We start from the raw sequence: 26,034 nt of genomic DNA on the forward strand, positions 1-26,034 counted from the left end.
GCGCATCCATCGCCTGCTGGAGGCCACCAGGGGAGGCACCGAGGGGCAGCACCAGTGCTCAGCACCCCATAACACCAGCAGCCACCCCAAAAAGAGCCCGCCGGGGCTGGCTGGGTTCTCCCCTGTGCGCCGAGCTGCCCTGCTTTGTCGGGGCTGCAAAGTTGAAGGAGCCCCCGCGTCTTCCCTTTTATCTCTCGTTTCTAAGCTGACATTTTAAAGGAAATTTGCTCTCCTCCTTGAAGTATGGAAATCCACATCCAGAGAGCACTCGGGCCCCCGAAGCTGGGCAGATAAACATATTTGGACGTGTGATTTCACAGTTGCTGTGCTGATAGCTTTCAGAGGCCGGGTCCTGTCCATCAATTACCCGCAATGTGCATTCAGACGTGATGTGGGAGAATAAAACCCGACTCATTAGAGGGGAAGAGAGGTGAGCGAACACCAAGACTGGTTAAACACAGCAGCTCACGTGTCGAGGAGGGAAGGGAGGCAGTTCTCTCCCGCTTGGCCCACCCCACAGCAGCCTAAACCACCCAAAAGCGGGGCTGTGAGCAGCCCAAGACCGCTTTTCCCATGGCCAAAAGGCACGGCACAGACATCTGCACGGCGCACACAATCTGACAGGCTCAGCCCGGGAACGGGGTGACTTTTGGGCAAGACATTTAGCAGAATTTGCTAAACAGACTTTGAAACGGAGCCATTCAGCACGGGATTTTTAAAGATATTCAGGCCCTTTGCTCCCCCCTGGCCTGCAGGTACTTGGGAGCGCTTTGCACATAAAGAATTATTTGTCCAATATATCATGTTAGAATGTGAGATGACATATCCAGGACAGACTTTTGTATAAAGCAGAGTTTTAAAAGCAGAATTTTAGCAGTCCCGGGGGGACCAGGGCACGTAAAATATGCAGGGGAAGTAGCAGTGATTTCTGTTTAGCCTGTCCAAGCATTTCTGCCCCACGTCCCTGTCCCCAGGAAAGACAATTACCATTTGCTTGGTTCACTCTGGCACCTCTCAGCCCTGCAGGGCCCTGGCCGGGCCAGTCCCGTGGGGCCGCGGGATGCCCGGGGATCCAGGAATTATTTCCAACGCCGTGCAGATGGGAGCTGCGGAGCGGCGGTGCTGAGAGCTGGCTCTGCTCCTCCACCCCGCTGCCTCCCCTCTGGCTTCGGAAGAACCTGAGCACTAACCTTACAGCGGGATTAAACAACAATGGTGCCAACCTTATAGATGTTCCCGGGGGAATCGGGGAGAGACGCAGGGCAGAGCAGTGGCAGGAGGGTCTAACGGGGGGGACAGGGCTGCCTGGCACGGGGGGTGCCTGGGGCAGTGCGCAGGCTCCCACCCCATGCCCTCTGCCAGATCTTCCTAATATGCTTCTGCAACACAAAGCTGGGGTCACAGCCATTCCCCAGGCCCTACAGGCTCCCCCTTCTTGGCCAGGTCTCCCCTCCTGCCCCACCTCTCCCTCTTTTTCCTTTCCCTGGGGTTTTTTCAGGATGTGGTTTCCTTGTCGGTGCGCTCATCCCTCGCCTGAACACAAATCACTGCAGGCTTCAGAGGGGCAGGAAATATTTCTGTTCTGAATATTCCACAGATCCTCCTCTGCATGGAAACGGACACTATCATTATTGGTGGTTCTCTCTTTCTTTTTAACGTCTCAGCTCAGGAAACACTCTCTCCTATTAGCCGGGAGCCTTTGCTGTAGCAGAAATGAGGGGGAAGAGGTGTAAAAGAGCCAGGCTCCCCGCTGCGCATCCCTCTGTCACGCAGCCCGACGGGGAGGCTCCGGGGCTTTCAAGGTGCATTTCTGTGCCGGGAGAGGGTGTGCGACGTGCCTGGAGGCCACCCGGGTGTGTGGCGGCCTGGCTGCAGGTGGCACACGTGTCCCTGATGGCACAGCAGGGCTGGGAGGTTCCGCTGCTGGCGGTGCCACTCCGATTCCCCATCAGCGAGCCCTGCTGGAGGTGACGCTGAGCGAGGGACCAACCCTGCCCTTCCAGATAAACGGGAAGATGACGCCTATATTTATACATTTATATACTTATAGGGATATCATTCCTATATAGAAAGAGCTGCTCTGCCCTGGCACGGAAAGGAGCGCCCAGGAGCCCCCCCTCGCCCCAGCTGCGGAGGAATTCAAACGAGGTGATCGCACACAGCTCGGCTCCAAAGCCCCGAGGCCAAGCAGTGCCGAATGGTTTTGCCCCATCCCAATCCACCTGGATTACCCCCAGCCCACGCAGGACTGCTCTGCAGCGCTGGCAGAGCCCACAGCCAGGCGTTTGCCCAGCTTTGCAGGTGGCAGGCTTAACGCATCGAGCTGCTCAGGTAGAGGATCACGTTACTCTGGAAATGGAGGCTCGAATTATTCCATTATTCCCCAGCGAGGGGATTAAATTACCCTGGAAATAGAGGATTAAATTACTCACCAAGGGAGAGGATTGAATTACTTTGTGAGACGCGGGATTAAAACGCTCTGCAGGTGGCAGGCTTAAAATAGACCTTCACACAGAAGGCAGGATTAAATTATTCTATGGCTGACCAGGAAAAAAAAAAAAAAAAAAAGCAAACCACCATACTCTGGAGGAAGCCATATTAAATTATTTCTGGAGATTAAATTGCTCCACAGGCCTGCTGGATCCCAGTGCTCGGGAGCAGACCATCTGCTTGGCGTAAGGTGTGCGGAGACCCGAGCACCAGCAGCCAGATGCCGGTGTCCCACGGCTGGTGCCCAGCGCCTCTCGCCACCGCGCCACCCGGCAGCTTGCACCGGATTTATTTGCGTGCCAAAGCAAATAACGCTGGGCTCTGCTCCCCTGCACAACGCAGGGAGGGGGCGGGGTAGCCCAGAGCACCCAAAGCAGCCGTGCTGGGCGCAATTCACTTCTTGAAGCAGTTTTTTTTTTGATTTTCATTCCAGCATAGACGCCCACAACACCGTTGAGTCTCCTCTCCCAAGCAGTGGACCAAAGCCCTCCCTGCCACCAAGCAGGACCTGCTCTGCTCCCCAAAATTCCTGTGTCCCCACTGATCCCTCATCAGCACCCAGCCCATCGCCTCTCCTGCCCTCTCCCACCAGCCCAGCTCTCCCGGTGCTGGCGTTCCCATCCCATTCCCATCCCGTGGCCGGGGTCTGCACGGTGCCAGCGCCACCCGCGGGCAGCCCCAGCCCCATGTTGCTCCGTCCCCTTCCACTTCCCCAGCGCCTGTCGCTGCCTGTCCCCTGCCACGGTGACAAATTGGTATTTGCGACGTGCATCGGTATTTTTTATGCTGATTTCTTTCGGAGGCTCCACCGCTGAGATTTTGAGAGAGAAAGAGAATGAGCGTTTTAGGATAATCTTAAAAGCAGAAAAATTATTACATGTCAAACACCGAACGGGGAGTTTAAAAGGCTCCCAGGTGGGCTGCAGAATTAAATGTTTGGAGTTTTTTTTTTTTTCCCCGTTGCCATAGAAACCGGAGGGCAAATTCTGGGCGGCAGCTCCGCGCCTGGCGGGCTGCGGAGGGGCTGGGGGACCCCCGCCGGCATCGGGGTGGGGATAAAAACAGCCTCGTGCACCCCAGTGGGACGGGCACGGGGCAGCACCCGGCTCCTCGAGATGGTGGCAAGAGGAGGCTGCCGGGAAGCCCCGTCTGCGACGGGTGCCTCCGGGAAGGGAAGCGAGGAGAAATCGATGAATCGCTCGCTGCCGCCACACCGAGACGGCTGCAGGCTGCCCCGAGAGCCGGGGGGAGCATCGCCACCCCGCTCTGCCTGCGGTTGGGAGCGAGCGGGGGTTAATCGAGTGCTGGTTAACTCCTGGGGCTCTCCTCTGCTCTGCCAGGGTTGGAGTAATTAGCACAACCCGAGCCGGCTCATTAGGCAGCGAGATGCAGGTAGCAGGGGGGTTAAACCGCCCCACTTGCTTCTGTTCTCCCTTGGTGCCAGCTGCTCCAAACGGGGTTTGTGGGAGGGAAGCTGGAGCCTCTCCAAAGGAGCGGGATTTGCTCGGGGAATGGGGCCAAGCAGGGGACGGGGCAGGCGGGCGGGCGGGTGTGCAGGCAGCGTGCGTCCCGTGGGACCGGGCCGGGAGAGCAGAGGTTGCTGGAGCACAGGCTCAAGCCCCGTGGTCGCTGCCGTCCCCGTGGGGTGTCCCAGGGGCACCTCCTGAGGGTGGCCTCCCCGTGGCACCGGGCTGCCCGCGGCCCTCAGGGCTGGGAGCACCCACCCGCTGCTCAGCACCGGGGCCAGGCACACATTTAGGGCAGGACAGATTGCTCTTGGCAGCAGGGGAGGCTCCCCTCGGCACAAGATCTGCAGCGAGGCCGTGGATCAATCGCCAGCAGCCACCGACCTTGAAGGCGGCGGCGCAGAGGGCTGCAGAGCGTCTCGCTCCGTTTTTCCAACAGGAGGTGCCCGTGCTGGGGGCCTCAGGGATAAACCGGGGGCAGGCTGTCAATAGGAGCCCCGTCCTTGTCCTCCTTGTCCGTCCTTGTCCTCCTGCCTCCTGGCACGCAAACGGAGGGAGGGGACGCCGCTGCCCAGCTCCCCGCTCGGTCACTCCCCTGCTTCAGCCACCAGGGCCTCAGCTCTGAGGACTTTTTTTTTTTTTTTTTTTTTTATCGTGGGCAAACAAAGTGGAAAATGAATTCCTTTAGATAGCAAATGAGTTTAATAGAAATGGTGATGGAGTGGCTCTGTGCCGGGAATGTTAATCCCGCACCCGATGTGGCCGGACTCTCAAGCAGGGCAGGGTGGGAGGAGGAGGGCTGCAGGCACGGGCAGGGAGGTCAGGTCTGCGCCTGGAGGCGGCCCCAGCTCTGGTCACACCTCGGCAAGCCCCAGGGGACACCGAGGGGATGGCACCGGCCCTCCTAGCTTTGAGGGCTGAATGCAACCAGCCCCAGCCAGCGAATTCAGCCTCTGCCCAGAGCTGCTGGCCTCTTCCAGCAGCACCAGTGAGCAACTGGCGGCACAGAGAGGGGACTTGAAGGGCTGGGGACAAGTGGGACAGACCACAGGGCGTTCGGACCATGCCCACCCCAACAGGGAGTGGGACACAGAGCCCTGGAGCCACCTCGGAGCCTCCAGGCACCCTGCTGCGATGCCCAGTGGTCCCAGCACGGCACTGGGGACACGGAGGGGGACACTGGGCTGTCCCCCTTGCATGGTTCGGTCTGGTTTCACCCGTCCTTATCAGCTGCCTGCTGGGTCCTGGGTGAGCTGGGCAGCACTGGAGGCTGCAGCTGGACACTGCTGTGCACCAGGGCACCGCGAGCTGCTGCTGCTCCCACCGCTGCTTCCCTCCCCGCTCAGAGTCACCAGGAAAAGCCCACGCTCCTGCTGCCAGAGCATATTTGATTCTTCTGCTAACCTGACCTTATTTAGTTCATTATAAGCCCCCAGGACACTGCAACTGTAACTTAAAAGGAAGAAAAGAAAAAAAGAAAAAAGAAAAAAAAGAAAAGCCTAACAAAAACACAAACCTTTTCTCTGATCAATAGTGCAGGCAACTGGAAAAGGTGTAATTCAATTTGTCAGCACACAGTTATTAGTTACCGTGATGGAGCCCTTCCTCCCAGCCCCGCCACCCCCGTGGGTCCCAGCACCCCTGTCCCTGGGGCCGGGGAGCAGCAGAGGGGACACGGAGCCAGGGGAGGCTGAGACCCGGCAGCCGCACGGCTTCGTGGCACCCGGGGAGAAGGGAGCAGGGGGGGACGTTCAGCAGAGGCTCCTGCAGTGAAAGCAGGGTGAAATTGCCTCTTCCTTCCCCTGGCTTTGCAAATGCCGTTTCTGGAGCAATCGCAGCATGTAGGGGCTGACAAACTTCTGTCCCCTCCCTGAAACGCCAGTGTCACCGCTCCTCCTAAGCGTGCCAGCCCTGCCCTGCCGTGCACCCCTGCGGGACGGTGGTAAAGCCACCTCCATCCTCAGCACGGACCCACTGGGGCCTGATCCTGAGCTGCCTGTCCCGCAGAGCACAGCTGGAGGCAGGCCTCTAGTCCCCAAAAAGGCGCTGCTGCGGAGAGGGTCACGGCCAGGGAGAGGCCGGCGGGGAGGGAAAGCCGCTGGGCCACGCATGGCCTCGGAGAAAACCAATTCCCATGCCAAACAAGGGGCCGGGAGGCTTTGGGGAGCCTTATCGCCTGCTTCTGATTGCAACCTAGCCTGAAATTACCTCCCGGTGCTCCCCAGGCTCAGCAAAAACAGCAGGGGGAGATGTGCAGCGATGGGCAGCCGTGAATACCAAGCGGCTCCCACACGTGCCAGCCCTTGTCCATCCTTGTCACACTGTCCCCTGGACCACCTATTTCTCTACCCCAAGACCCCACCAGGGAGCAGGTCGTGCCTCCCAGCCCCGTGCGAGAGGCGTTCCCAGCACCACGCCTGCTCGGCTCCCTCCCCGCTCTCCTCCCCCAGCTCCGGCACCGGGGAAACCTCCGGCTCTGCACCCAGAGATGTCTCTTTCCATTTGTTGATGTCAACACGCGTATCGCGCACACATTCATTATTTAATCTACCTTTGAATTGGGCTAAATAGTTCTGACGATAATTACGGAGCGTTTGTATTTATAGAAAACCGTCCTGCACAATCTGCATCCGCACGGGTAATGCCGCCGCCACCCATAAATAGGGCCGGGGACGGTGTGGGAAGGCAGACAGGGCTCCCAGGCACCACGAAATGTGACGTGCATGGACGTCGGGAGGGATCGAGAGGAAAGGGAGCAGCTCTGTGCTCCCCAACACTGAGGCTCCAAGAGGGGGAGAAGGCAGAGCAGGGGAGCCGTAGGGATGCGGAGAAGGGCGCGAGGACTCGCTGCTGCTCCTCTTGCAGCCATACGAGCGTCAGAGCAGCGCAGCCAGCTCTCAGGCTTTTATTGCCCACATTAGAGAGGCAGAGCTTCGCAAAGCCACAGACCCCGGAGTCAAGTTAAGAAGAAAGCTCTCATCAGAAACCAAGGCGAGAGGAGAGGGGCCAGCCCTCCCGGCTGCACAGAAACACCAGGGAAGGCGAAAACGCCCGGTTGACAGCCGGGTGGCAAATAAAAGGGAGCCAACAATCATCACCCGTAACATTTACTTGTCTTTAAAACCACCTGGTGCGCCAGTTTCTCCCCGAGCACCGCAGCCCTTCGGGGTGTTTCAGGCTTTCTGCCCCACCTCCCGAGGTGGGGGCAGGCAGGCAGGCTGCAGGGGTGCCCCGAGGGAGCCCCGAGGCCGTCCCATGCTGTGCGCGGTGCTGCTCGGGCCGTGCAAGGCGGCACCGTCACGCTGCCCGTCCCCACACATGCACGCACGCAAATGAGGAGTGCTTGTATTGCATTAGTGCCTGGAAATTTCATTCCAGTCAGATCCCATTCAGCCAGACGCTGCACAGATACAGCACGAGAAGCTTTTTTTCTTTTTTTTTTTTCCTAGAGAGAAAAGCTGGGTTTCTCTGCATATTGGTTTAAAGCAAACACAGCCAGAGGCTGAGCACGCTTGAGTAATGGCCCACGGCCGTGCCAAGGAGCAGGGGAGAGATGGCAGCGTGTGCCCGTGCTGGTTTGCTTCAAGACCTCCTTGTGCTGCTCTGGTCGTGGCCCTACCCAACCTCTGCAGGAGGAAAAGGCCAACCCAGGCCCCGCGTTTCTTCAATTTGGGGCTTTACGTCTCGTGTTTCCCGTTGCTAATTTACAAGCAAATATTTAGCCATCTGGCAGCCCCATCCGCTGGGCAGCAAAGCGAATTGTTTGGCTCTGCCACCCGAAGGGCAAGGACATTAAACTTCCCTCCCCGGGCACCGGGCACCCCCCTTCCACCGTTTGGCACGCTGCTCCTCCAGCTGCCTGGAGAACTCCCCAAAGGGCACGGAGGCTGCTAAATACAGCAGGGGAGCTCAGCAAACATTGCTGAGCAGCCTCCCCTCAAAGGTACATCTCTGCTGGACTCTCTCCCTTACCCGTGACATCTCCAATAGCCTTAAACTCTGCGTTTTTCAGCCCCGTTTTCTATCTGGAGTCTTGCCCTTCCTCTCTCTTCCCTGCTCCATTCTCACTGTCACTCTTCCCCTCTCCTTTTACACGTGATTTCTCACAACCCTTCCCTTTCACACTCAGGAAAGGGCTCTAGATGATGCCAGTGCCCCTTTCCCAGCCCTCAGAGGCACAAGGGGAGACCATATCATTGGCAATCTGGCTAAACCACTCCCAAACGCATCCATACACACATACATTGGGCCGTCAGGAGCCACTTGCTGCCAGGACACCCCCCCGCACCCAGTTTGTCAAGCCCTCTGCATCACCCTGCTTCCCAAACCTGCCGCCACCGCTCCTCCTGGCCCAGCTCCGACCTCTCCTAGGCCCGCAGGGTCCAGGAGCAGATTTATTCATGGCACCGCTGACCCACTCGCTTCGCCCTGCACGAAGCCAAAGCTGCTACGAAGGAGGAGAAGGACTGCGGAGTTTGGCCGAACTGCGCTCCGTTGCGCAGGCGGTTTGATCCCGGCGGACCTCTGCTCCCTGCAGAAGTAACAGCCGCCTAGCCGTGTTTTACCGTGGCGAGCAAAGTAAGCAACAGAGAAGGAGAACGAGGACCCAGCAACCTGGACGTGTACAAGCCTGGCATGCAGACAGCCCTCGCTGCCGTACGGGTGCGAATCTCCTGTAGTTTCCTCTTTGGGAGAGCAGAGAAAGGGAAGACGCACCGAAACCAGACCTCTTTAACAATGAACTCTCGTGTTCAGTCAAACGGAAAAGACAGGAGAAGGGGGAGACAAACGCAGAGGGGAAAGGAAGAGAGACAACAGAAGACAGAGTACTATTTCCTCGTCAAATATTTATTTTCAGGTCTGCCTCGGAGTGCTGCTTATTGAGACATAGAGCCTCGGCACACCGCAGCTCGCGAGCTCCCGCTGCACGTGGGCACGGCCCTGCCTTATCTCAGGAGATTTTCCTGCAAATTTCCAGGGATTTCCATCAGACCAGTGCCAGACCCTGCAGAGGGCAGCCCTGCTCTCTGTCCCAGCCCAGCACTGGGACCTGGGGAGCTCACCTCCTCCAGGCGCTGTGCTGGTCCCAGCTGGGACACCTGGGCACACAGCCTGGCTCCGTTCCTTTGCTCCCTGGCACAATACACCTTTGGAGCTGGGGGCCTGGCCCTCGAAGTTTTGAGCTCCCAGAGTATTTGTGGTGATGCCCCCAGGGCAGCAGAGGTGGCCTACAGGGACATCAGAGATCCCCCAGCCGGTGCAGCAGGAGAGCCGAAAGCGGCGTCCAAGCAAGGTGGGAGAGAGCCCCGGGCTGCTGGACGTGACATGTCCTGGAGGAGAGCCAGAGCTGACATCCCGATCGCAGGCAGCAATTAAGAAATTAAGCTATCAGAGAGGCTTTTGGGGAGGAGCGAGCATCCATCCGCGCTCTGGCCGGATGCCAGAGCGGGTCAATAACATTCGTCCTTCCCCTCTCCGCTGCAGATGCAGATCTTTGTTCCCGAAGCTGGGGCGGCCGCACAGCTCCCTCCCAGCGCCACGCAGCCAGAAGGGCACAGAGGGAGAACATCAGGGCTCTGCAAAAGGGGGAGAAACCCGGAGAACACAGACCTGGCAAATCCAGCAGCACCCTCCCCTGCACCGGGGCCGTTCCCAGGCAGCCCCGTACCCCCGACACGCACCCCAGCACCCCGTGGCCATGGCAAACCTCATCTCCTGCTCCCCATCCTGCTCACAGCTCCCACCCCGGCCTCGTGCCTGCGTGTGCACAGCCTTGCACGCCTGCAGCCACACATGCACGGCTTCCTCTCCGTGCCGGGCCTGAGAAATATTGATTTCTTTCCCCCCTGCAATATTTCGCTTGGCTGAGCAGATTTAGAATTGAAGAGCCAGACTCTGCCTAGAGACCAGAACCATATTTAATTCCACGGTTTAAGAAGCCCTGGAGCAGGTTATTCTTATTTTCAACTACCAGTGCATTTAAAAGCGAGTGACATTCGGGGGGATGGGGCAGGAGATGGCTGCTGCCCTCTGCCTGGGTCCAGCCGGCGCTGGGAAGAGTTTTCCAGCCCTGCTGCATCCCCACGGCCCCATCAGCTGCTCCACACGCGCCAATGAGAGGCGAGGGGTGGCAGCAAGCTGCCGAGCAAAACTCAGGAGATTGCTTTCCACGTCTTTTTGACCGAGGAGAAACAAGGAAACAAACAGGGAGGGGAAAGGAAAGGCATGGAAACCTCTGATGAAAAGCGCTCGGTGCACTGAGGTTTCACCATTCAGATGGTCTGGTGCTGTGTCCAGATACTGCTCATGGAGCACGCCATTTGCAGAGAAGGAACAAAAATACAATGTCTTGTGCAGAAAATGGTGGCCCTGGCCCTGCCCTGCCCATGGCACACAAAGTCCCATGGCCCCAGGCGCTGCCCTGGGGCCCCCACCGTTCCCAGCCGCCCCGCGCCGTGCCCCCGAGCAGAGATGCTCTTTGCAACTTCTAAATAATGAGGGGGAAGGCAGCAGGTGCCAGACACCCCAAGGGCACTCCATGTGCGTGCACACACACGTGTCTGCCAAACAGAGCCCAAAAACACTCGGGGCGCTGCTCTGGGACCCCCATGCTCCCCCATGGGGCCACAGCAGCCTGGCCCATCCAGCCTCCCCTGCGCAGTGCTGGTCCTCCAAAGAGGACGTCCTCCTCCTCCTCCTCTTTACCTCGCCAAGCACAGCAGCCTGCCCCTCATGGTGCCGTTTTGGGGAAAGAAAGAAAAACAGGGACTGGGAGACGGCAGAGCCGCTCCCCCCGCTCACAGACGTGCCGGGCAGGGCTGCGCTTTGCAGCCCAGGAGCTCTGCGGGAGCCCCAGAGGAGCTCAGCAGGAGCCACGATTCACAGCAGGGCTCGCTGTGGGCACCGGGGCTGGGGTGAAGCAGCCCCAGGGGCTGCGGTAGAGGCTCGGGACAGCTGCGGTCCAGAGAGATGGAGCGCCGACCGCGGCAGCCTGTGCATTAGGTGGCTGTGGTCTGGGATGACACACAGCGCTGCTAGCTGCGGCGTTGTATTTTGACTGAAGCAGACAGGCAGGAGGATGAAAATGGATCCCTTTATCTCAGCTCGCTCACACGCTGTAACAGCTCTTGACATCTTTTCCCCAGCTCCGCTCCTTGCTGGCGCGCAGAGCCAGCCTGGATGGTAGCGGGCGGGGGACAGGAAGGCTGCAGCCTGCTCCTGGCCTTGGCACCGGGGTGCCACCTGCTCCTGGCAGGCAAGATGCACTCAGAGCACACCACACGACCCGACAGCACCGTTTGGAGCAGCTCCCGGAGTTGGGGAGCACGGATGCCCTATTGCTCCCCAGCCCTAAGCTGCTGGAGGCAGGTGCAGGCAAGCCTCAAAGCTTGCCACCCTCAGAAAACCAAAGCCACCCTCACCTTGCCGGCTAACCCTTCTCAGGGGCAGCTCCGACATGCCTGCACGGTCCCGGTGCATAATGGGGCCGGGTGGCTCCGCTTTGGGGCCGCATGGGGACCCGCTGCTCCCGGGGCAAGGTCAAGTGAAGAGCAGACAGTCGGGGCGCAGAGCGGGAGGCGCAAAGGAGCGCAATTAGCTGCGGTGAGAGGCAAGGCTCTGAAAGCACATTGCTGTTAGCATAATTATTATTATTGCAATTATTTTTTTTCCTGTGTTTTTGACAGTTGGGTAAGAATTAGTTTAACAGAAGAAAGCATTTTCCTTTAAGTGCCAGTGAATCTAAGAGGCAGAGAAGGACAATAACATCTCACTTTAAATCTGGATATTCCTGAAAGAAATGGAAAAATCCTAAGTCAAAAGCCAAGGAACTTTACAACAGAAATTTTCTTTGTAAAGGGAAATTACAATTAACATCATAGAGGAAAAAAGCTAAGTGAAACCCTTGGACATTTTCTGTTTTTTCCATTTTTCTGTCCCAAACGAACAACTCAGCAAAACACAGGCAGGTCTGCAAACTTGCAGGGCTGCTGAAGATGCGCTTTTGTCAGGAACAGCCCCCGCCACCGCAAGAGCAAGCAGCAGCAGCCTCTGGAACATCGTGTCCGGATCTGCTGGGGCCGGGCGGCGTCACCGGAGCTCCCAAAAGCTGTGGCACATGCGCACAGCCAGGGCACCCTCCTTCTTCCCCATCCTCCTGGAGAGCAGGTAATAAACCCAAAATGAGCTGATTTTACAGAGTAAAGAGTATACGACAGCAAAGTTGGAATGAATCCAGAAAAGCACATAAATATAACAAAAAAGCACTGCAATTAGCTAAACTGTTAAATGAATAAAAAGGTATTAAATAAAGTTTCTTGAATGTCAAGTTGACGCAGCTTTTTGTGATGGGGAAGGGAAATGAGCCCCTGGAGTAAATCTCCCTGCTCCAGGGCGAGGCATTAAAGGCTTTCTGGCGGATGTCACCAGCTGAGGTCCCTTTGATCTGGCTGCTGGATGCGCCACGCGTCCTCGCCCGGCCGCCGCCATCCTGCTGCCCTCCTCCCGTGCCCCTGTTGCTGTCCAAAGCAGGGCACCAAGCTGTTTGGGGTGCACGGGGTGGGAAAGCAAAGCAATTGCCTCTTCCCCAGCAACGCCCAAATGCCACCAGCAGGCCTTTTTAGCAGGCGCGTCCCTGGCTTGCCATCTCCCCCCCGAGGAGGATGAAACAGCCGAGCTGCTGTCACATCTCTGCCTCCACCTCTCCCGTGGGCAGCACCACCAGCGTTCCCTCTCCGGGGACAGCAGCACGGTACTTGTGAGCAGAGGGTCCTTCTTCCCTCTGCACCTCCTGAAGCGAGCCAAACCTTTGTTTCTGGGGAGGAGGGGAGATGTTCCCCCCTGCAGCAACCACCACCAGCTCCGCTCGGGTACGAGACCGGGTTCTGCAGAGATGCTGCCCGACTGCTGCGAGCACAGCACCGGCGGTGACTGCTCCATGCCTGCAAGGCCATCGACAGGAGATAACTTCTGATAGGGACAGAGACAGGTGTGAACGCACATATGAACGTATTCCTCTATTCCTCTCGGGCTTTGTACGTACCTCACCTGGAGACTTAACCAGTGCGGTCCCAACACACACATCAAGCGAAGCAATTTGTCTCAGACAATTGCCTGAGCTGCCTCTGATGTCGCTGTCTCAGCGCTGACGATAAGAAGCTCTTAAGTGTCCTGAAATTGTACTGCAAGTTCCCAGTGCTCTCACCCCCGCCTTCACCGCCTCTCCCTCGAGCTCCTTCCCGTGTTTCTCCAGCAAAACACTCTCTTAGGCAAATAAACACGCAGGGAGGCACAGAAGGCATTTTGCCTGGGCTTTCAGTACAGCCGTGTGCTTCTCATTCAGATACCCAGCTATACCCTTCAGAGATCAAAAGCACAACGCCGAGGCGAGGCACGCACACCCCAAGCCCACGGCTCGAGCTTCATTTCCACCCTTGGCAGGGGACAAGGCGGAGGAACTTGTCCCCACCGTGGGGGTTCCCTGGTGTCACAGCGCTGGGACGGCCGCGCGCACAAGCGCAGCTCCATCATGGCGCCGCCCTCTCCTCCGAATCCTGGAGCCACGGGGTTTGGCGTGCTCACCGTACGATGTATGAACTCTCATACCAGTTTTATAAGCCCCTCCTGGCTCAACTCACATTGTCACTCTAACCAGCCTTAAACTCATTTAAATCCTAATAAAAACACGGCCCTGCATTTGCATGCGCCGGTCCCTGCGGCTGCTGTGACAGCGGTTCCTGCGGGATCAATCCCGCTCGGGGACGCTGCATACAGGAAAACCAGCCCTCGCAGGCGGGGTTGGGACGTGCACTTAGCGGGACGATAAAAAATAGATGCAGGAAATGGACCTCCAGACCGCGTCAGGATGCTGCGCGGAGCAGGCGGGTGCCAAAGCTTTCACAGTGACGTGGGAGAGGCAGGGGTAGCAGTGCCGAAACCTCGGCGTCTCGCTTCCCCTGCCTTTCATCCCAAAAATGGGTACAGGGTGAGGTACTGCAGGCAGCCCCACGAGGGGTTTTTAAAAGAGGACAGGGAACGCCTAAGGAGGCAGCAGCAAACAGCAAGCGCCGGGGACGCTGCAGGAGCGGCGCAGGCACCCTGGGGGCGGATGGGGACAGACGCAAGCACTCGCGCCCCGCTTTCCCCCGCGCCCGGCGTGCGGGTGCCAAAGGCAGGGCTGCTGGCACAGCTCGGAGCCACATCATGCCCCGGGGAAGGTGCTTCGCCCATCGCCCCCAGGCTGCGATGATGAAGCACCAGCCCTGCCTCCCCTCCCAGGAGGGGCTCGCTCCGGCTGCGCAGGAGGCAGCCAGGGGACCCCGAGAGCCCCAGCGCCCTTCAGCACAGCTGGGTGCACAGAGGGGGCGCTGCAGGTGCCCCAGGGCACCTCTCCATCCTCCCCAGCAAGGCATCTTAGTGCTGCTCACAGTGCCCACGTGCTGCGGCACGCTGTGCCCAGCCCTCCGCCCCACTCGCCCAGCGCTTTACGGCCGCCTGTTCCCGGTGCCGACATTAACAATCTCCCCTGGAACAGGGAGATTATGAGCTGTGCCCTCCCAGCGCTAGAACTGCTAATTATTGCCGAGATAAATGGGAATATCAATGATGAAAGTCAATATTATTGCCTTCTTTGTTCCTGGTTGTTTTATTTGTAGATGAAAAGACCACTCAGCCCGTCTCCCCAGGATGCGGCCGGGAGCTGGAACCGCTCCTCTTGGCACGCTCATCCAGAGCCGTGCTCGGCTAAGAAATCACACTGCACACACGCCTGCAAAGGGCTCTCTAAATCAGCAGCTCTCAAAAGCAGGCATTGTCTTTGATTAATTCATAAAACCCGAGCTGCCTCCCTTCCCCCCTCCGGCACCAGGCGAGGGAGGATTTCGGGGAGGGGGAAGGTGCGACGTGGGTGGCCGTGATTAATTGTGGAACACGGCACAGGAACACTCCTCGCTTCGGCTGGCTTCGCTGCTCACGCTTCGCCCTCCCCACCAGCAGTTAGCCATCAAAACGGGAACGGGGCGGCCCCATATGAGCCCTGACCCCAACCCTGGGGCAAGCCCCCCCGGCGCGGGCGCTGCCAGGCGAGCCCTTCGAGCAGCAGGGTCCCCTTATTCAGCACGTCCGCTCCCTCCGCGTGTTCTGAGTCAGAGCTGCTGATTTCAGTGACAAGAGACTTTTTTTTTTAAGCCCTATTAGCCTCGCAGAGCTAACGCGGCAACGAGCGGGTGAATGGGATGCTAATTTGGGATCACGCCTAGCAGGGGCAGGGGGATGCGCTCCCCATGGCCCACCAATGTCTCACCAGGGCTGACGCAGGGATGGAGAGGTGCAGTGGGGCTCCAACACCACTGGAGCACATCCCAGTGCACAAGGAGCATTTCTCCTGTATATGGAACACATATTACACCCTAATATGCTACTGAAGTCACCTCTGTTTCCCTTCCAAGTTCCCAGTCCATCCCTGGCAAGCATTTATGGGAAGAAGCCAACCCACTGACCCCAAAGCACCCCTCCCCAAACTCCAGTACATCAATAGCCTCCCACTACAGCAGCAAGCCAGCCCAGCCCCAGCCCATGCTAACGAGGAAACTTCTGCTGCCTCCCTCCCAATGCAACGAGACCCGGAGAAGTGCAAAAAAGCCTTGCAGGAATAATTATGCCAGTTTTCAAGAAGCCAGCCTGTCCTGAATATTTCATGGGAGGTAATTATTTAAAAAAAAAAAAAACTCTTAAAACCCTTCTCCCCCCCGTCCCCCCTTTTGGGGTGTAATTAAGCAGAAAGGATCAGAGCACAGACCCAAAAAAACAAGGAAAGGAGGTAAGGTGTGGAAAAGCAACTCAGGTGGGGGCTTTCTTGGTGCTGCTGGGGCAGAGGAGCGGAGCTGCCTGGGGACAGCCAGCTACACGGGGCTCTGCCCACGCTCCCAGGCTCACCCCCTGCCTGCACGAGCCCTGGGAGCTGGGCTGAAGCCCCTCTGCAAGAGGATGCAGGTTGGGAAATGAAGCGAAGCCCAGCTCCATCCTGCTCCCCAGGCTGCAGGGGCTGTAAGGCACCCAGCACCATCCTGCCCTCCCCGCCAGCAGCTCTGCTGTGCCAGGTGCTGCCGCTCAGCCCTTCCCATCTCTTTCTTCCCTCCTCCTGCACCCCTACAGCCCCCATCCTCCTCCCCTGACCGCCCTTAAACGGGTTTCTGGCTCACTGCAGCATGAGGCGGGGAGCCTGGGGTGCCCATCCTCACAATTATAGGCTTTTCTCATAATCCCGATGCTCAAAATTTACTATAAAACATGAAAATCTGAGACACATCCGTGACGCTAACCTAACAGAAAACCTGAGCCATTCCAAGTTTGTTCCTGTATCAGGAGAAGTAGCAACAGTGGAGAGGAGAGGGAGGATTTTTTGAAGCATTTACAGCACACACATTCAGGGAGGAAGAGAAGCATCCCTCTGAAACCACACAGGTTCAAAGATTTGTTCAATTTAAACAATAAGCCTCATGCATTAAAAACCCACTCAGGTTCAGGCCTGCCTCAGAGCCGTGCCAGGCTGGGGGACAGGGCCTGGGGGCACCCGATTGCCCCATTCTTGCACCAAATAGCAGAGATCAGGCTAAGAAACAGACCACATAACCCTCCGTCATCCCCAATTTCCAAGGCAGGAACCGTTTTTCTTTTCTCAGAAGAAGAGGCATCAGGAAAACACACAAACACCTGTTTTTCTAAATACTATTCTTAGCAAAAAAAAAAAAATTTCAACTTTTGCAAATGGCACTCTGGAAGAAACCACCCAAATTTAAGCCAGAACCACATGGTGCTCAGCGCTGTTTTTTCCAGGGAGGACTTAAACCAGCCTGGCCATTTCCTGCTGGCATTTTGTTCTGATAGAGGAGTGCTATGAATAGACGCCTCTGCCTCCATCTAAATACAGAACATATGGAATAAATCCCCCCTGCCATTGCCTGGCTGGTCTCTGGTAGCCATCAGCCCTTTTGGGGTCTCCTCTTGTGCTCACACATCGCTTGGCCTTGCTGTACAGGGGCAATGGCAACAGGAGGCTGGAAGCACCTCCCTTCAGAGGCACAAACATCCACCTGCCAGCCCCCTTCCCCTAAAAGGTGAGGCAAGAGGAGGACGCAGGTCCCTCTCCTGCATGCATCAGGTTGATCCTGTGCAGCCTGCTGTTTGCTTTGAGAAAAGGACGTGATGTAAAGGGGAAGTTAGTATCGAGGTGCGTGCCTTTGGGTATGAGAGCCAGCTCTGCCTCGCTGTTTTGCCCCCCTTTTCTCCAGACCTGAGATGGGGGCAGGATGCTGCCTCCTGGGCACCCCCAAGTGATCCCTGCTGGTGGCACCGAGGGGACAGGTCACAGCACACCCTGCCATCCCATTCCAGTTTGGACAATACCTAATCTGAACGATTCCTCCCCCCAGCTCTGGTGTATAAGAGATGCTCAAGTCATCATTTTCTCTTGTTTGTTTCATTAGGAAACCGAATCCCGCTCTTCACCGAGATCCCTTTGTTCTCTCCTGAGGACTGACATCCTGGGAAATTGCCTGAGCCCAGTCAGCTCTGATGTTTGCCGTCTCACGCAGTGCTTGCATCAAGCTGACAGCTCACAGATTTCAGCCGAGGATGTGGCTGTACAGTACAAGCTGGAACCTGCTCCTGTCTCTTTTGACTGTCCCGGCGAGGGAGCTGCAAGGAGGCTGAGGCGAGCGCGCGGCGCTGGGTGACAGTAATAGAGACATCTCAGCAAACGCCGCCTCTCGCCGGCCCTCTCGCTTGCCCTCTCCTGGAGGATGAAGCTATTTCTGCCCCAAATCCCCAGGCTGCAGCACGCGGCCATCTGTGATGATTTACTCCGTGAAAACATTTGCCCCTCACCACGCGAGCTGAGCAGGAGCAACCCACCTGTGCAGCTGAGTGACAAAAGCCCTCTTTTCTCAACAGTGCCATTTGCAAAGAACTGCCTAAAACACGTTAAGTACCTTCCTCCTCCAAGGTAAAATCCTCTCCTGCGCCAGCACGGTGGCTCAAACATCTACCTGCTCCAGGCATGTGGGTAGGGCTGGCCCCAGGAGGACTGGGCAGCAGCCCTGGGCTGCACGGGGAGCGAAGGCATTTCTACTGTGCTTACAGCAACAGCAACCCGACCAGAACTGGTCCCAGCACGACCACGGCGTGTGAGCATCACACACACTGCGACATGTCAGCGACCGAGCTCGCGTGTCACCTACCCGGGTCAGATGAAGGCAGGACGCGGGGGGATCAGGTGCCAGGGGCGCGCTGGGCTTTGGCCGCTCCTCTGCCTCCCGCTCATGCACTGTGGGGGAAATGATATCGCAATTAGGGCTTTAAACCTGGCGTCTGGTAGAGGCAAGTGGGAGAGAAATTAGAAAGCTGTGAATACTTTTCCCCTCTCCCTCCCAAAAGGGAGCTCAGCTGAACTTAATCTTCACCTGAGCTGGTATTTAAGAGCAATAAATCAGGCTGCAGAGGACAGGAACACACGACTACCAAAATGTAGTGGACCTGCTTCTGAAAGGACCAAAATGAACTGCTTAATAGAAGCCATTTTCCCATGGAAATAGAGCAGACCTGTACTTAGCAGAGCATCGATCCGCTGACAGCTACCGGGACAGATTTGGGCCAGAGCACTTGGGAATCATTTGCAGGGATCTCTTAAGAAACACAGGCACGCAAAAACCCCTCTTAAAAAAACCCTGTTGTAAATCAGCGCCGTGGCTCCACAAGGCCAGGCAGCCTCGCTGCTGGGCGCTTGGGCCTCCTCCCCAGGTGACCGGGGGAGCATCAGAAGACAGGAGGGATGCCGGGGGGGGGACAGCCCTACCGCAGGACCCCCTGTGCCCCCCGGCACAGGGACACAGTGCTGGGTTGGGCAGCCACCTCTCACCTGCCTGTGAGCTCTCCAGAAGCAGTTATCACTCAGGATGGCCAAGGGAAGCAAATATATCTCATTTCCAGAGGCGCTGAGCGCCCTCAGTGCTCGCTGGCTTCCCACCCAGGTGCTCCTGCTCCCAGCCCTTGGCTAGCTCTCCTCACACCTCCTCACATCCCCATGAGGACGGTGGGGGGGTTGGAGAGGGGGGAGCAGCCCTGCTGCCCCGCCAGCCCGCCGCACACACAGCAGCCATAACACAAATCAATGGCACGCCGGTCGCTGGGTTTTATCCACGTTATTGACTGCACTTCCTTATGAAGTCTCATACAGAGGATCTTAGTGATCCCAAAAGCTACCAAAATAAGCCTTTGACGTTAAGAAAACAAACAGGAGCAAACCAGCAGCTCTGCTTCGGGGAATGTAGCCTGTCCTTTGAAGCACGGCTGGGCAGAGGTCCTAATATTGCTCCAGAGCCTGGAGAAAGCACCGAGAACTGGGAAACATCTTGATTAATTTTTCTTTTTTTCTTCCCCTGCTATCACACATCAGTTGTTTAAAAAACCCTAAAAACATGTTTATGAATTTAATGTATTTAAATAGCTCCAAATCTGTTTAGCTAGGAAGGAAAACAACTCTCCCACCCCAAACTTCCTGTGGGCTGGGACCTGCTTTTCAATCGCCCACCCACAGGCAGCATCTCAAGCCCCACCTTGGGCTGAAAAGCTGCTTTTGGGGACAAACCAGGGAGAAGATGTACGTGGGGAGCATGGGGGGTCCCATGAAGTGTGGGGAGGGGGCTGCTTGTCCGTTCTGCTCCACCAGAGCCCTGAGCAAGCCTTCTCCATCCCCCAGGGGGATCTGGGGACACCTGGGCAAAGGGGGCAGCTGAGAGCGGGGACACCAGAAGTATTTGTATGTGGGCAGAGCATCCGGGGTGGACTTTTAAGGAAAGATAGGGGAAAAAAATGAAAAAAGTCTTCCTTCCTCCTCCTCCATCAGCAGCTTTCCACAAGGAGGATCAATGCAGCCCACTGTAACTGCACCGTTGTTCCATTTTTAATTAATGAAAGAAAAAACTAATCATTGAATTAAACTTCTCATTACTCCAGCTGAATACCCACTAAGTAAATTTAATTACTGTACGAATTGGGTTTCTCCCTGCCTGTTTCATTAGCTACTGATAAAGACGGGGGGAGGGGAAGGGAAGATGGGAACAGTGAAGGCAAGACCAGAGGTTAGTGATTCAGCAGGTTTCAGGGGCTCGGGGAAAGACCCCTGCATCCCTCCCAGGGCAGGGATTCCCGTGGGATAAGCCCAGCCCTACAGCCCTGGGGGACGGCACACGACAGCCCCGCATCTGTGGGGCTGCCCCACATCCACAGGGCAGTCTCTGCCCCCAACCCCCCCCCCCCCCAGCCACCACCGCCATGCCCTGGGTTCGAGCCGCCGGTGAGATTGCACAGCCCTGACCCCGCTGGCCCCCCTCACTGGGCTCGGATCCACAACGGCCCTCGATGCCTTCCGACCTCGCACAGCTCCAAGTTCTGCCTCCAGGATGCAAGCAGCAAGCTTCAGCCGGGAGCTGGCGCTGACAGGAGCACATGGAACACACAAGGACGGGTGGCGAGCACCTGCTGCCCACCCTGGACCAGGACACCTGCCTGGTCCTTTGGGATTTTCAGCCCTCCTGCCGGAGCGGGCATCCTGTGCGCCCGGGCTGCCAGGAGCCAGGGAGGTGCCAGCAGCATGCCCCTGCTAGAAAACGGGTGGCAAACACGTCCCTGCGGCACAGGTTTGGGTTATGGCACAGTTTGGGGCCTCTCCTACTCTCTCTGCTAGGATCCAGCTCCTCACTCCTGCTTCCTAAGGGCACGAGCCAGCGTGGGGCAGGCCCAGCCCCACAGCACAGCCCCATGCCAGCCCCCGCTAGCACAGCCATCTCCCTTCCAGCACTTCTGCAACATTAATAGAGTCACATTTGGGATAAGCTGGGGATGGAGAGGGGGTAGGAGATGAGAAGTGCAGCCTCCTTCTCTAATTAGGCAGCCTCGGCTTTTTCTTTATGGTAGGAGGGCTTCCCGGGCACTAAAAGCGATGGGGTTTGGGGAGTGTAGCCAGATCAGCTCCTCCTTGTTGCTGCTCAATCCTGACATGGTGCCCAGCGGGGCCAGCACCGCTCAGGTGCCCCACGGCCACTGTGGGGCCACCACGGCCCTGAGGCTGGGTGCCACGGGCAGGAGGATGCTGGCTGCTGGGTGGGCTCAGCACGGTGCGCTCGCCTGACAGGCGGGAGCTTTCCGCCAGAGCTAAAATTAGCTCCCGCAAAGCCTCTTCTGCCATCCCCTAAGTCGGTGGTACAACATGTTCTGCCACCGCAGGCTCTTCCCAAGCTCGCTCTCACTCAAGAAAAAAAAAAATAAACCCGCTGCGTAGTGCATGCCTCGCGGATCAGACGCCCGCGCAAAGCAAACAACCTCGCGGGTTTCGCAGCCGCCGCCTCCCCGCGCTGCTCTGTGGGCACAGCATCACCCTCCTGCCTCCTGCTCGGGCGCCCGTGCTGCCCACCGCCCCAGGAACTGCTGCAAAACCCAGCTTCCAGCCCCAGCAGCGACGTATTCCAAGGGTCTGGGCTGGGAAACCAGCATTTGGTTGTTGTTTTCTTTGCCTTTGAGTCTTGGTGGCCAAAACGGAGAAAGGTAACGCAGGTCGGCGGAGACAATAAATTATTTCCTTGGATAAATTTTAAAGCCCCAGTAATAAGCCGGAGCTGAATGAAACACTGTTTGGTCTGAAATGAAGCTTTCATTTTGTTTGTAGGTGGCTTCCACCCCACACACTGGGAGAAAAAAAAAAGCTAGAAAATTTTCAAAATGAAATGTCATCTCGAAACAGATGGCTGAAAGGTTTCATTTTGAAATGTCAAATCAAACTTTTCACTGTTTCACTTTTTCTCCCCAGCCAAAACCGCTTGCTAAATACAACCTGAATTCGTGAGCGGTTTCTGTTGACTGAAACCTGAATTATTCGGTGCATAAAGTCTCCAAAGCCTTATTTTTATTTTTTTTTTTTGCAGGTCTTCATACGAGCCCCCGCTGCGCAAGCTGCAATGGGGAGATGCGTGCGGGGCAGGCGGGGCAGCGAAGCTCTGCAGCGTCCCCTTCTCCTGGAAGAGGCATGGGGAAGGACGACCCCAGGACCTACCGTGGCAGCAGACCTCGGTGGCTCCGGCTCCGTGTCGGGTGCTGGGGGGGCTTCCCGTGCAGCGCAGCGACGTGGGGGTGCCGCGGCCCCGGCTGGGAAGGGCAAGGTCCTGCCCGGCTCATGGACCCGGCGCGGAGCAGCGGGGCACCTCGCTCAGCCCTGCGAGACAGGAGGGGAGGGAGAGCGTGAGAAGGGGCTGGGGGGACAGAAACCAGCGCCGCGGTCACCCCACGGAGCCCGGCAGCTCCTGGCCCCGCGTAACCGAGGGCGTGGGAAGGAGTGGCAGCTGGGGAGATGCCCAGAGGACTTTGGGGTTGTAACGCACAGGAAAAGAACCGAACTATTTAAAACATGCTTTAAGTTTTCCTTCTCTTCCTCCCTCAAGTTACCCCCCAGTGCTGACCCAAAGCCCTGCATTTCCCTGCGCTGCAACGACTCCTAACGCTCCCCAGCGAGCTGCGGGATTCCCGGGTGCACCAGCAGCGTGTAACAGAGAGGAGCAGAAAAAGATCAGATTCAGAGGATGGTAAAAAAAAAAAAAAAAAAAAGGAAAAGAAAAAAAGACACCAAACCTTTAATCCAACCTAAAGTCACGGCTATAAAAATCTGGTTTATGTTCCACGAGAGGCCAAGCAAAGAAATCATATGCTGTAAAACGTTACAAAAACAAGAGCTGACACCGAAGCCCGAGATCCAGAGGCCACGTTCAGAGCTCAGCGCGGAGGCTCCAACTCGTTCCCTTTCCCCTCCTGCCTCTGGCTCCGTTCGGGGGCAGCAGCACGCAGCCCCCCGAGGCAGCGCTCCCCCCCAGCACGAGCACACGCCACCAGATCCCAAGGCCGGCGTCAGAAAACCTGTTCTTGCGCGATCACTAGCCCGATTGCTAGATGAAAGAGGATTAGACAGGGCTTAGGCTAAGCACCTCGACAGCATCAAGCCACACGGTGATGCTCAGCCATTGCTGCTGCTTCGGTAACACACAGACACATTTATCTGCCCAGAGAGAAAGCCCCTGCTCCAGAGCCCTCCCCCACGTTAACCCACCCCCGGAGGGATGAGATGAGGCAGCCAGGGCTCCCCAAACCTCACGGCTGAGTTCTGGGGGGAGCAGGCAGGGAAAGGGAAACTAAGGCAGGCGCCAGTGGCTGCCGAGCGGACAACGCCGTGGCAGCTCAGGAGCCCCTGTGCCCAAGCCGGGCAGCCCCCGTCCTGCAGGCACATCCCATCGCCTGGAACGGGGCTTCGGGAAAGAATATTAAGTAATCCGTCACCAGCATTAAAAACGGCCAGTTTTGATGTGTTTAAAAGAACACGTCTCCCTCTGAGCCCACTTTTCAGTTGAAGAACCTCTTTTTTTTTTTTTTAAACCCCGACTCCCCACTCTGCTACCAAGCCTGAAAACTCACTTTGCACCTACGATGCCTGCTTGGAAATAAATCCTTCGAATCCTAAACTGAACCTTCTCAATTCCCCTCCTCCCCTGAAGGAACACAACACCCAGCCAGCCTGGAAATGTGCTCTTTGCCCAGCCAGGACAGCAGGGTATGAGCAGGATGGGCAGGGAGCGGAGGCGTGGGAGGTGGCAGCCAGGTGGGATTTGGATGCGCTGCATGCGGAGCACCTCTTGGTGCCAAGGACATGGAAAAAGCACAGTTTGTACACAACCTTTATCCCCGCGAGGTGGAAATAAGGAGGGAGCAGAGCTGGATCAGGTGCGGGGAGGCAGCTCCCAGAGCTTCAGGGAAGGCTCCTCGGGGACATCGTGGGCAAGACGAGGGGACTGAGGATGCGCTGAGCATTGCTCGAGGCACTGAGGAGGCACATCCAGCACAGGCAACAGGGCAGGAGCACCGCTCCTCCTGCCTGCACAGAACGAACTCAGATTTAGCACAGAGTATTTATGAGTATTGAAAAAAAACACCATGCCACAGGGAATAACGGGGCTTTCTTGTGGTTGGCAGCCGAGTGAAATAAATCTATCCACTGGGCATAAATTGTTTAAGCAAAAATCCCTCTCAACGTGAATATTTTGCGTGAAAAAATAGCAACAAAAAGGGAAGGAAAACTCCGAACCCTCATCATTTCTCTCCTCAAGGTCAGAGCTGTTGTTCTCTCCTGTGAGGGAGAAAACCACCTTTCGCTAGCGAGTGTAGCCAGAAGAAAGGAAACGTTGGGGAGGCACGCGCGTCGCTGCCTGGACCAGCCTGCCTGCTCAGATTAGGCTGGATCTCTCTATTTAACAGGGGATTCTCCTTCAGAAGCGAGTCGGGGGGATGCTCAGCAGAGTCCCCAGCACCTCCGGGATGGGACCTGGGAACGGGCAGAGGCACCTGGGCTAAGGGAGGCATCAGCTGCCGAGGCTCCAGCCCTCAGGGAGCAGAGCCACGTGCCAGAGCCACGGATCCAGAGCCTCCTGGGTTATTATGCAGAGCCTGCGCTAAGGCTGCTGCTTTAGTGCACTGCAGGCACTAAATTAAGGGGACGTTTACAGCCCACAATGCAGGGAAGCAGCTGCTGAAGGTGGACATGGTGAGAGGCTTCACCTCAGGGTGGGAGGCTCCACGCAGTGTAAGCCAGGAGGGCACAAAGAGGGGAAAGGAGCCTTCCTAGCACCCTGCGGGGCAGGGACAGGACATCCCGGGGCAGCAGCCTGCTCTGCTCACCCAGACAGGGCTTCTGAGACATGCCCTGCTCAGAGGGGGTGCAGAGAAAGGCGAGGAGAGAGCACGAACACCTAATGTCCCTGAGGGACCAAGGGGTAGGTTCCAGCAGACACACCTTGGGTGCTCCGCTGCTGCCACCGGGCGTTTGGGGGCAGAGGGAACAACAGGAGGGCACCCGAACAGGGCGGCAAGACCGCTCTGCTCACCCACTGGAGAGCACCAACAGCATCGTCCCCACACCCCTGCAGCCTGGTCCTGTTTGGGGAAGTTAACGTGCTTTAATTTACACCCCAAGTGCTGCAGCGCCTCGGCCGGGAACAACTGCTGCTCCTTTGTGGCTTCGGAGACCTCGCCCTGCCAGCAGAGCTGCGGCCCTGCAGCTCCCTGCCTCTGGGAGCCAGCTGCTCAGCCCCAAAAGAGTCCCTGCACTTGGCAAAGCCATCGGCAGAGGACGATTGTTAGCTTTTGTCCCACAGCAGGTCAGACCACTGGGTCAGGACGCGCCTCTCCTTTGGCCTTTAAATGTGCAGCGGGTGGAGTTTCAGGGTCCTGAACGTCCAGCCCCAAGCCTGGAGCAAAGGATCCTGCTGCCTCAACCCAAGTCTGGGCAGCGGGCCCCGGGGTGAGCGTGTCACAGGGCACACATCCTACAAGCCATGGGGAAGCCGAAATCAGGGCCGAGGGCTGTCACAGGGGCAGAGGTGGCTCAGACAGCACCAACGCAGCTTTCCACTACTTTGCAGCCAGCCACCCATCCCGCAGCCCAGCTGGGACATCCACGGGCCACTTCAAGCGTGCTGGTAACACCGACACTTCACAAGGCCAGCTCGAGCAGCATCAGGAGAGTTATCATCCAAGTCCAGGTGGCTGGACTCTAGCCCAGATCTTGGGCAAGTGGTTAAAGTGATCGGCATTTTTCTAGAAAGAAAACTGCTGCGCCATACCTGCCGTCCATCTTCGGGACCACGAGCTGCATGATGGCAGCAGCAGGGCCACCTGTAAGCCAAGGCCACGGCAGCAGTGCCTGCAGCTGCAGGGAAGCCCCTCATCTCCTGCAGCCACCGATAATGGGGTATTTGGGGCACCGTGGCCCCCTCGAGCATCACCCTACCACACCTGGGCAGCTCTCGCTGCAGGATCGGGGAGGGGAGCACCCTGCAGGGATGAGGCTGAATTGCTGGTCCATGTGCCCAGGCTCAGACTGTTTCTCCCCAGGGGTTACATGAGGAGTCTATTCCGGCTGGGAACAGACCCCAGGCTCACAGGATGGTCTTAGCCTAAGGTCTGGGTCCCATCCATGTGCCTTCACTCCTAC

General features: G+C 57.3%; 1 protein-coding gene across 1 annotated transcript in view; it reads right to left on the reverse strand.

Annotated features, from left to right (window-relative positions):
* The window catches only part of LINGO1 (leucine rich repeat and Ig domain containing 1), a 126,365-nt gene that overhangs the window by 27,912 nt on the left and 72,419 nt on the right, over nucleotides 1–26,034 (reverse strand). Inside the window, exons 4-5 of the mRNA XM_040570642.1 lie at nucleotides 22,057–22,215; nucleotides 18,191–18,276 (exon numbers count right to left, since the gene is read on the reverse strand). The gene's annotated coding sequence lies outside the window, so the exon portion shown is untranslated. The remainder of the gene's footprint in view (nucleotides 1–18,190; nucleotides 18,277–22,056; nucleotides 22,216–26,034) is intronic.

This window comes from Cygnus olor, chromosome 11 (genome assembly GCF_009769625.2).
Source record: "Cygnus olor isolate bCygOlo1 chromosome 11, bCygOlo1.pri.v2, whole genome shotgun sequence".
In the NCBI taxonomy this organism is placed as follows: Eukaryota; Metazoa; Chordata; class Aves; order Anseriformes; family Anatidae; genus Cygnus; species Cygnus olor.